This window comes from Marmota marmota, unplaced genomic scaffold (genome assembly GCF_001458135.2).
Source record: "Marmota marmota marmota unplaced genomic scaffold, marMar, whole genome shotgun sequence".
Taxonomy (NCBI): Eukaryota; Metazoa; Chordata; class Mammalia; order Rodentia; family Sciuridae; genus Marmota; species Marmota marmota.
This window is the reverse complement of record NW_025999949.1, coordinates 16681688-16692638: the sequence shown is the minus strand read 5'-3', so window position 1 is coordinate 16692638 and position 10951 is coordinate 16681688.

Sequence of the window (10951 nt, the reverse complement as noted above, 5' to 3'; positions counted from 1 at the left end):
ACGAGGGTGCTAACAATTTAGGATATTAGGAACAACATGAAGGGAGTAAGTTGGGACCTGACTGTAGACAGAGGAGGGGTGCTGAACAATGGGTTTGGAGTTTTTCCTTTGAAGGGACTGGGGAAAAGGAAGGCTGGTGCCAGCACCTTTCAAGGTAAGGAGCTTTCCCTATATTATACAGAATCTGAAAGTTTAGCGGTAGGACAGAGGGGTGGGAAATATAGCTAAAGGCTGGTAAACCTGGGAGGATCTTCTAAATTACAGAAAGCAGTCTGGACTTTATTCTGAGTGAATGGCAAGCCACTGAAGAGTCCCAAGAAGGAAGGAATAATTACCCGCAATATTCAATTTAGAAGACTTATTCTGGCTATTAAACAGAGAATGGATAGTGGTGTGTACTGTTCCCCTCCTTCCTCTGAAAGAGGGCCGATGATGACCACCATGATCTGAATCAGAGAAGTGGCACTGTGGGTAACCGTGAATAATCACTTAGTAAATAGAATCTAGAGGACTCGATGTTGACTTCATTGGGAGCACGAGGAGAGGAAGTAATCAAGGATGCCCATATATATATGTTTTTAAGAAAAGCACATTCTTATATTGAATTCATCCTTAATTCTTTCCTATTATTGTCCTCTCAGTAGATGTACTTTGTTTATATATGTAAATTTATAAATAAAATAATACATATATATTTTGTATCAGGGATTGAACCCAGGAGTGCATAATCACTGAGCCACATCTCCAGCCGTTTTTTATATTTTATTTAGAGACAGGGTCTCACAGAGTTGCTTAGGGCCTTGCTAAGTTGCTGAGGCTGGCTTTGAACTTGAAATCTTCCTGCCTCAGCCCCCTCACTTCACTGGGATTACTGGTGTGCACTACCTCTCCTAGCTGTACTTTGTACTTTCACTTTTTGACAATTCAGTCAGGCATGGTGTAACTAAAGTGGGAAATAATTATTTTTTTATTTAAATTGCATTTTAAAATTATCTTCTACATTTTTTTTCTTTTTCTGTATTAGAGTTCTCTAGAGGAACAGAATCAGCAGGAAGTATAATTATAAAAAGGGGACTTATTAGCTTGGCTTACAGGATCAGAAGCTGGAGAGTCCACAGTGGCTGTCTGCAAGCTGGAGAGCTGGAAGAACTATTAGTTGCACAGTCCAAGAGGCTGAAGCCCCAGAACAAGAGGGATCAGCCTTTATGAGAATAAAGGCTCCTGGAAACTCCCTGGAGAATCACTGACAGAGTCTTCTTTGGAAGAGTGAAGAAGCGAGAGAGTTTGATATCCTCAGATGATCAGAGAAGCAATTAAGAACCTATTGGAGAAGAATCTAGCTTGCATCTGTTGCTGCTTTCTTGTTATTCCAAACCTTTATTCCATCCAAGCCATAATCCTATTGGACAGTGCTGCCCACACTTAGGGAGAGTCTCCAATTCAGTTAGCTATCCCACATGCCAATCATTCCTAGACACACCCACATTGATACACCTATAAGCCTCTTAATCATTTGCATCTCTTAATCCAATCAAGTTGACAATTCAGATTGACCATTACACTGTTTTTATTTTATTCATTCTTTTTAGTTACACATGACAGTAGAAGTCATTTTGATGTAATTATGCAAGCATGAAATATCTCTAATTAGGATCTAATATTCTAATTAGGATCTCATTCTTATGGCTCTACATAATAGTGGGATTCATGATGATGTATTCATATATGTGCATAGGAAAATTATTTTGGATCATTCCACTTTCTTTTATTTCCCTATATCCCCTCACTTCCCTTCATTCCCCTTTGTCTAATCTACTGAATATCTACTCTTCATGCCCTCCCTGCTTTATTGTGGGTTAGCTTTCATATATCAGTGAAAACATTCAACCTTTGGCTTTTGGGAACTGTCTTATTTCACTTAGCATGATAGTCTCAGGATCCTTCCACTTACTTGCAAATGTCATAAAGTCATTCTTTATGGCCGAGTAATATTCCACTGGATGCACGTATTTCTGCCTTGCGTAAGTAGGTGAAGTTTATGCCATTTACCAAGATAGAGTGCACTGAAGAAAAAACAAGATTCAGTGCCTTGTTTTAGTTTCCTATTGCTGCTGTAACAAATTGCCTCAAATGCAGGTGCTTAAAATAACAAATTATGTTAGAGAGGTCTGAAATGAGTCTCACTGAGCTAAATTCAAGGTGTTGACAGGACTGTGTTCTTTTCTGGAGGCTAACAGGAGGAATCTTATTTTCTTTTATTTTCTAGTTTGTAGATTTGTGGCTTCATCACCAACTTAAAAAACAGTTTCCACCATCTTCAAGGCCAGTATCGACCTGTCAAATTTTTCTCACACTGCCCTCTCTCTGGTCTTGAGTCCTCTGCCTTCCTCCTCCCCATTCAAGGTCCTTTATGATCCCACTGTGCTCATTCAGGTAATCCTCTTTATATCGTCTATTCTGCAATTTCCGTTCCATCTGCTTCCTTAATTTCCCCTTGCCCTGTAAAAATAACATATTCATGGATTCTGGAGATTAGGATGTAGACATCTTTGGGAGGTAGCTATTCTGCCTACCAGAGGCCTCCAAACTGTCCCTGAATTCAGACTCATGTAACCAACATGAGTTGGATGACTAACTGGCATCCAAAACTTAACATGCCCCAAGTCAGACTCATGAGCCCCCCGCCGACCTTCTTCTACTACCCCTTTACTCAGTTCCCTAACTGGCACCACTGTGTGCTTAGTTGCTCATATGGCTTCTCCTCTCCCACCCCAATTCCAAGACATTGGAAATACAGTGGACTGTAAATTTCAAACATATCCTACATGTGATCACTTCTCATTACTTCACCTCTTCTACTCTAGTCCAAGTTGTCTGCTCTTGTTTGAATTGTTGGAAAACAATAAGGAAAAAATGTAAATAAAATGTGCCCCTTTTGGCCCATTCACTTCACTCTCTTCACAATACCCACAGGGAACTTTTTCAGAATGTACATTGGGTCGTGACCCTACTTGGCTGTCTTGGTCAGCTTTATGTTGTCCTAGCAAAAATTCTAGTAGATTTTATAAAGAAAATAAATGTATTCCTTACAGTTCCGGAGGCTGAGAAGTTCATGACCAAGGGGCCCCATCTTGCAAGGGTTTTTCTGCTGATGGGGCTCTCTGCAGTGTGGCCTAAAGTATCACAAGGAAAGGCAGAACAAGTGTGTCAGAGAGAGAGGTCACTTTGATAACAAAGCCAATCCCTCAATAACCCATAAATCCATGAATCCATTCAAGGCAGCAGATCCCGAAAGAACCAACCATTGCTTAAAGGTTCCAACTAGTTCTACTTCTGAATACCCAACAACAAAGTTTCAAGGTGAGTTTTGTGGGGATTCATTTGCTGAAATGTTTTCCAGTGTTGCCTGTCTTGAGTCTCTCCGGGTGTGCTGGGTCCATCCCAGCTCCCATGACTTTCCCTTCCCTCCCTCCAGCCATATTGACCTCATTGATGTTTCTTGTACACACCAATTTCCTCTCTTTTTGAGGTCATTCTTTGGCCTGGGGAGCTCTTCCATCAGCTGCATTTCCATGTCTCTGCTGAGAATGGTTTTGCCTCGCTACCAAACTTAAAATAGCCTACATTCATTTTCTGTTGCTGCTGGAACAAGTTATCAGAATTCATTGGCTTATAGCAACAGAAATGTATTAGTTTCTACGGGTAGAAGTTTATGATAGGTCCTTGCTAGGCCAACACCAAGGTATGCTGCTTCCTGGAGTCTGTATGGGAAAATCTTCTTCCTACTTATTTGTGTCATTGGAAGAAAGTTCCTTATGATCTAAGACAATCCCATTTTCTCAATGTGTAAGTTGAGGACCACTGCTAGCTTCTATGAGATGCCACATTTTTGGCATCTGGCCCCTTCCTCTATATTCTAAGATGGTCGTGGTGGTTGAGTTTCCCTTATATCTTTTGTGCCTCTTTTTCAATTGTCTGTGTCACATATTTTTTATTTTCTGCATTTAAGAGCCCAGGCCATCATATGGGGTTCAGCTACATTATCCTGAACAATCTCTGCATCTCAGGGTCCTTAACCTTAATCACATCTGCAAAATCCCCTTTCCATGCAATACAACATATTCACAGCTTCCAGGGATTAGCAATTAATATCTTTGTGGGGCCATTTTTCTACCTGCCATGTAGCCCTCTCCATCTTTCTGTCTACTTACCCTGTTTTATTTTACTTTGTAGCATAAATCACAAATTGATGCTGTTTGTTTTACTGTTTGTCTCCTCAAATTGACTGCAAATTTCATGATGTAAGAGATTTTCCCATTAGGTTACATCAGTAGATCTTTAGCAGGGCCTGAGACCTAATAAATGCTCAATAAATAGTTGGTGAAACCATGAGTTCACTCTGGGGGGTCTTCTGTTTGAAATGTTTGCAAGATAAGCAAACAGAACTATCCAGTAAGGAATTGAGTTATGCATGTACATGCACCTGGCGGGTTATTTTTCTTTTTTTGGGGTGGTGGGTAGGGTGGGGTTAATAATAAGCTCCAAAACTGTGGAGTCAGACCATTCTCCAACTAACATCCAAAACTGGTACCTGCCCTGCACTGGATAAATCGCATCAACCTTTATGTTAAACATAGGATAGGAATAACAATGGTATTGTTTGGTTTGCTGATAGAATTACAATGCTATGAATAAAGTGCTCATAGTTTCTAGCATATAGTAGGTATTCAATAAACTTGTTCTGTGCTTCCTTTCACCATGTGTAACAGTGGGAAGTATGGGTAAGGTGAGAAGTGAGGAAGAAGTTGTTACAGGACAGAGTCAATAAGACCACTAAGAGGAAGGGTAGACAGCAGCAACAACAAAAATTGAGATGAATCAGAGAAGTCAGAAGAAACTCAGCATAGTATTGCTCCATGAAAGTCACAGGAAGAATAAACTGTTTCTGGAAGCAGCTTAGGGTGAGCTGTGTCAGACAATTGATAATAATTTCTTATTATTAAGAAAAATAATCACCCAAAGGAGATGTTTCTTAATTTATAGGAGGTTTTTCTGCAAAATATTCTTGCCCAAAGTCCATAGTTAGTGAAGGAATGAAACCAAAACCACATTTCTATCCAATAGCTTATTTCTTACCTACCAGGAATGCCTGGGTTTTATCAGGGCGCCCAGTGTGAAGGCTGGACCAGCCTTCCTGGCCTTGACAAGGCCATTTCATTAAGTTCCAGCCATTCAGCTATAAGTATGAGTGATATATGACACTACTGGCAGTTGTCCTTAAAAGAAAGGGACTTCGAGTTCCTTCTTCCTACTACCCGGGACACAGATATCATGGCTGCCACTCAAATAAGCACTTATTTGTGGGATTTCTGCCACCTGCAACTAAGTCTAATACTAACTGCTGAAGTGCTTTTAAGCTCTACATGGTTCAATCTAATACCAAAGTTGTTTCTCTCAATACAATGATTCACTCCTTTTCCTTTGCTTTAAATGACCCAAAAGACAAATTGTAATCTCTCTAAATGGGTCTTTTACCCACAGGCATGCCCCTGGCTCTTGTGTAATTGAAGGATTGGTGCTTCATGTAAAGTATGGTCCTTTGCATTTTCCAGTACCTGGGAGACGTGCGGACAGTTCTGGGATGGTTTTGTGGCGTCAGGACACAGTGGTGGTGAAATCAAAATGCTACAGACCGCAGTTGTTAGTGTGAACCTAAGAATTAATATTTAAGAATACACTGTTGGAAAGCAGCAGGTTTGTGAGATAGGAAAGAGAGAAATAAAGAATAAAGCAAGGTGTAATGGGTCAAAATGGAGGAATTCTCCCCACAAATCATCACACTGGGTTCCAGTCTTGGCTTTGTCATTAAATAGCCTGGCGTTCAGGACTAGTTTATATCCTGGGTGTTTCACTCCAAGACTCTTGTACTTTTCATGGGATTAAACATGCCATGGAAGAGCTTCACACTAATCTGGGTCCATTTGGAAACATTGCTGCATAAGACCTAATAATAAAAAGGAATGTGGTTGAGCATCATTGCTGTGACCTTGACCTCCAGTAGCACCAGTTCTTGTACAATTTATTCATGACTAATAGCCTATATTTTTCAATTCAGCCACTCATAGTCAAGAATATTCCCTCTGGACGAGAATTATTGAATTTAAACAAACACTTATTGGCCACCTATAATTGGTCAAACTAACAAGCATTTAGGTTGATTTAGACTATTGCCTAGACCTAATTAGCATTCCAATTTAACAAACTGTGCTAACTGGTCCCTGAAGGTTCATTAGTGAAGGTTTCCTTTGCATCACAAATGCTCACTTAGAATCCCATACTTAAGAAATGCATGAATTAAATCACAACTTCACATTCAAAAGTGGTTCCTCCTCCAAGTTTAAAGAATTTGTAAACCTTGCTCAACTTTTGGATGATTTAAGTGCTTAATATTTCCTTTCCATTAGTGTTGCAGTTATTGCCAGCCCAAATCCAGTGTTTAGAAACACTTAGCTGGGATCAAAGGACATTTAGTAACACCATTATTGAAGGTATGAGGCTGTAATTTAAGACACAGGGTTTGATATTAAAGGAGTTAAGTTATATATAAATTTGCCCATTGTCTGTGGTTGATTATTTAATAACTATATATCCCAGCATATGGGGAGCAGTTTCTTTGTTATGATAAAAGGAAATATCCCACTTCTCTTTTTAAGGTTTTATAGGCATCAAACTAATTAGTAAAAAGTTATTAAGGTCATTGTGATTGCTGACATTTCAAAATAAATAATAAATGAAGTACAATAAAGCAAATAATCCACCTGCTAGAGTTTCTAGTCTTGTTCTCTGCTATAAGTTCTCTTGAGGTTTTGTGCTTTCATACTTTTTCAGAGTACTACATGGGAATGTGTCCTGAATTATTGTTAATGACCTACAGAGTAGTCTTCGGATTTCATAATGCATTAGAATGATTGGATACTAGGTCAGAAATACCTATATTGCCTACACTCCCACTGGCTCAAACCACACAAAATGTGCTGCTTCATTATATTATGTCTGCACTTAGAAAATAAAAAGGAAGCTCTTTGAAAAAAAAAAAGTGTGATTGCTTCAGAGAGTAAATATTTTACCATTGATTTTGTTGAGATAGATGATGATGTTAGGTGAAAAATACCTGATTCATAAAATATTTGTGCACATTCTAAAAGCTAAAAATAAAGGTACAATAAGTCACGAGATTCCTCTTAGGAGGATCTCAGAGAGAGGCTGAGATTTGGGCAGACTTCTGAAAGAAGGGTACCAGATAATGGTGAGGAGGAATATCCTGTGTATTGGCAAAGGAGGAAACAGGAAAGTCAAGGGTGAGGAATCACATATGCTCAGGATGGAGATAATGTTGGGAGAAAATACTAAGTTGTCTCATGTTAAGTGTTCAGAAAGGAGCAGATGTGACAAATGGCTCCCGACTTTGGTTATCTTTCACAAGTTCAGAGAGGTGATGAGACAGTTGGGTCCCCTCTTTGGAGGGCCCTCTGGACAGAGGAATGCCTTCTCCTGCCTCCTCAGGCTCTGTGGAATTTTGCCTGAGACTGTCAGTCAATTCAAGAAGACAAAGCCATGCCAAATCCTGTAATCCAGCTTTATTAATCCTATGACTGATTCTACCTTCACCCCTTTGACCTGTTCCTGTTTCTCACTACATTTGATCTAAGACGTTAAGAGAAAAAGCAGTCCTATTGTAATGCCAGATTTATGGGACCCCAGTAGACCTCCAGGAGCTGAATCCGATGCAATCACACAAGAGTCTTTATTGCAAGCTCAAGCTGGACTCACAACTGTTTCCAACGCAGCAGTCCTGAGGTGTGAACCCGGGTCCTTTGTTCGGTGAGATTTTATAGGTTTGGGGGGGATACTCTATGCGTCACAACATCACACAGCCAATCATTTCACACCACGGGAAAATCAAACAACAACTCTTAATAGTGTTCACTGGCGGGAACAAGTTGGGTAAGGGTGATTGGTTAGTACAGAGGGAGATTCCTTTGAACTGATTGGTTTAATCCATGAGGGGTGTACGTGCTAAACTACATGGTATCCTAACACGTTATCAACCATCGAGACTACTGGGGGGTCATCTGGCATCCCAGGTATTTTCCCTGTCTCATGCTGATTGGTGGTTGCTAGGGGGTTACTATGGGTCCTCACTTAGCCTAACTGAGTCAGGGACACCTGTCGCTGCAGATCTCTCCCATTATTAACAGAAAAACAACTCAGCAGGGTGGCTATTTGCCTAGAAGTGCTCTGTGGGTTTTTCCAAGGACAAGGATCACGCCCTCTCTCTCTGGACAGGCCTTGAGGTAGAGAAGCTGGGTTTTCAAAAATGGAGTCACATCAGTTTCTCACTATAACCTTTAAATCTCAATGCATGGTCTAATGGAAAAAGAGATGTCAAATACTTGTCCTCCTGAAATTCCATGCTCATCATGTTAATCCCTGCTATTTCTTTCATAAGATTCTAATTATCTCCATTAAAAGTCTCAGCTTTGCTGACTTTCAAGGTCTCCCATTAGTTTCCTGCCCTACACCAGAGCGGCCTTCATTCCCGCTGTGTCAAGCAAGTCAAGCATGGCACTTGTGTCTTAGCTTCCATCTCAGACATCTCTCCTATACCATTTCTGGGCTATTTGACTCCTGGTCACAGCTAATTGGATTAGTAATGGCCCTACGATCCAAAGGCTACGAATCTGTAGGCTGGCTAGGGATGTGAAACATGGTCTGGTGCAAGATGCTCTGTCCAAAGGAGGATGAAGGGAATAGCTGGGCCAATCAGATTGTCTTTCATAGGACTTTTGTGAAATAAAAAATGAATTAGAGAAAGAGGAAAGGAACCAGGGAGAAATGAACTTAAAGAGAAGCAGAGAGAAGCAGGCTGGTCATTTTAGGCAGTTGCTCTTGAGGAACTTGTAGCCTCTTGTACTGCATATTTAATTTATTTGACCTCAGAGTTGGCTTTTCCACCAGTTGGTCACAATATTGTCCTTAACATCTGGAATCCTGAACATGTTCTGGGGATCTTGCATGCTCAGCACTTGGTTTACCTTTTTCCAGCCTTGTCCCTCTTTCACCTAAGCATTATGCATTGTCACATTGTCCTTGAACCTTTTCAAAGGTACCAAGTTCTTCCTTCCTATGGTTGTCACATGTTCCTCTTTCTGTATAGGTGGCTCTACCCTATTCCAATCCCCCTCACCCTACTCTTTACTTGGCTGGCTGCCTTTCATTTAAGTCCAAGGTGAAATGTCACTTCCCTGGATCCTCCCAACTGAAATGTAGTCCCTCTCATTCTTTGTGGTCTATGTTCATTGCTTTACAGCACCGATTGATTATATTTTATAAGGTTTTATTTGCATATGTCTTTATTCAACGATTGCTCCTTCCCTTAGTTTGGGAGTAGCATATGGGATAAGGATTATGTGCATATTTGTTCACCATTGTGTTCTGAGCATTTAGCTCAGTGCCTCATATATAGTGGATTTTTAATGTTTGTCTAATGAATGAATGGGTGAATTAAAATAAATTATTTTCCCACTTTTGTCATTCCTTGCTACCTGAGTGTAGTTTCAAACATTTTCACTCATTTCTTTACCTCAGTATTGCTTTCTCTGATCCTTTAATTGCATTTGTAGTTTAACTACTCCATGGACATTTTGGCACTTATTATGGTGCTATTATTTCCTTAATCATTTTACCTGTGCTCATTTAATTTTTATATTGATAAAGACAGTGACAATAACCTTAGGCTTGTACCCAGTCCTTCCCCAGAGCACCCAGCACAGTGCCAGACCTGCCATGAAAATCAGAAGTCTCTTTTGTTGACTGAGTCAAAACCTTGAGGCTCAGGATGCCATGAAGTCCTAGAGATTTACTTTTATTAACACATTAGGAAAAAATGTTTGGTTGGAAGGAACCATGGTTTCTATTATTTGAGAATGGAAGGTTCACACATGCAGAACTCTGTAGCAAGCACTGAGTTTTAAGGTCCATTTTTAAACATAGTTCTGATGTGTTTTTCAATTAAAACTTCAACAGACAACTAGGACACACTTTGCGTTTAGAATATTAACAACCGTTTTTTTTTTTACCTTCGTATGAAAGAAATTATAAGTGGTGAGTAAGCCTTGTGTATGCATTCAAAAATTAGACTTTAAGATTTATTAACTTAAATTTCCAAACTCAAAATGATTGTCTATCTCTACTTTTTCGACCTATTCTACCCTATTTTTTTCGTTTTATTGCTTTAACTTTATCCTTCTTGATCTCAAGATTATAGATAGGTAAACAATCTATATTGTTGCTTAAGGAAGGATAGGAAAAGGAAAGGCAGTGGAATGAATTCAAAATAACTTTCCTATGTACTTATATGAATACACCATAGTGAATCACACCATAATGTACATCCATGTAAATGGGGTCCTAAGTAGAATAAGATATATTCCATGCTTGTACAATTATATGAAAATGAATTTTACTGTCATGTATGATTAAAAAGAAGTGATAAAAATCTTTTTTAAAATAGCATTCATTATCTTAATACTTTACTTCTTATTAAAGGAGTTTCCATATAATAAAACTTCACTTACATAAAATGTACAATTTAAGGAGTTTTGACATTTTGACACATTTTACACCCAAAAACCATGACCACAATTAAGATGTACATTTCTATCACCACCAAAACTTTCTACATGCCCTTTGCACTTCATCCTTCACTGAATTTCTTACCCCAGGCAACCACTGTTCTATTTCTGTCATTATAGGCCCATTTAAATTTTCTAGGTTTCTATAAAAATGGAAACATACAGAAGGCACTGTTTTTGAGCCTGCACCCTTTTGTTTGATATTAATTTTAAGAGTTACTTCATGTTGATGCATGTATTAACTAGTAGGTAAAAAC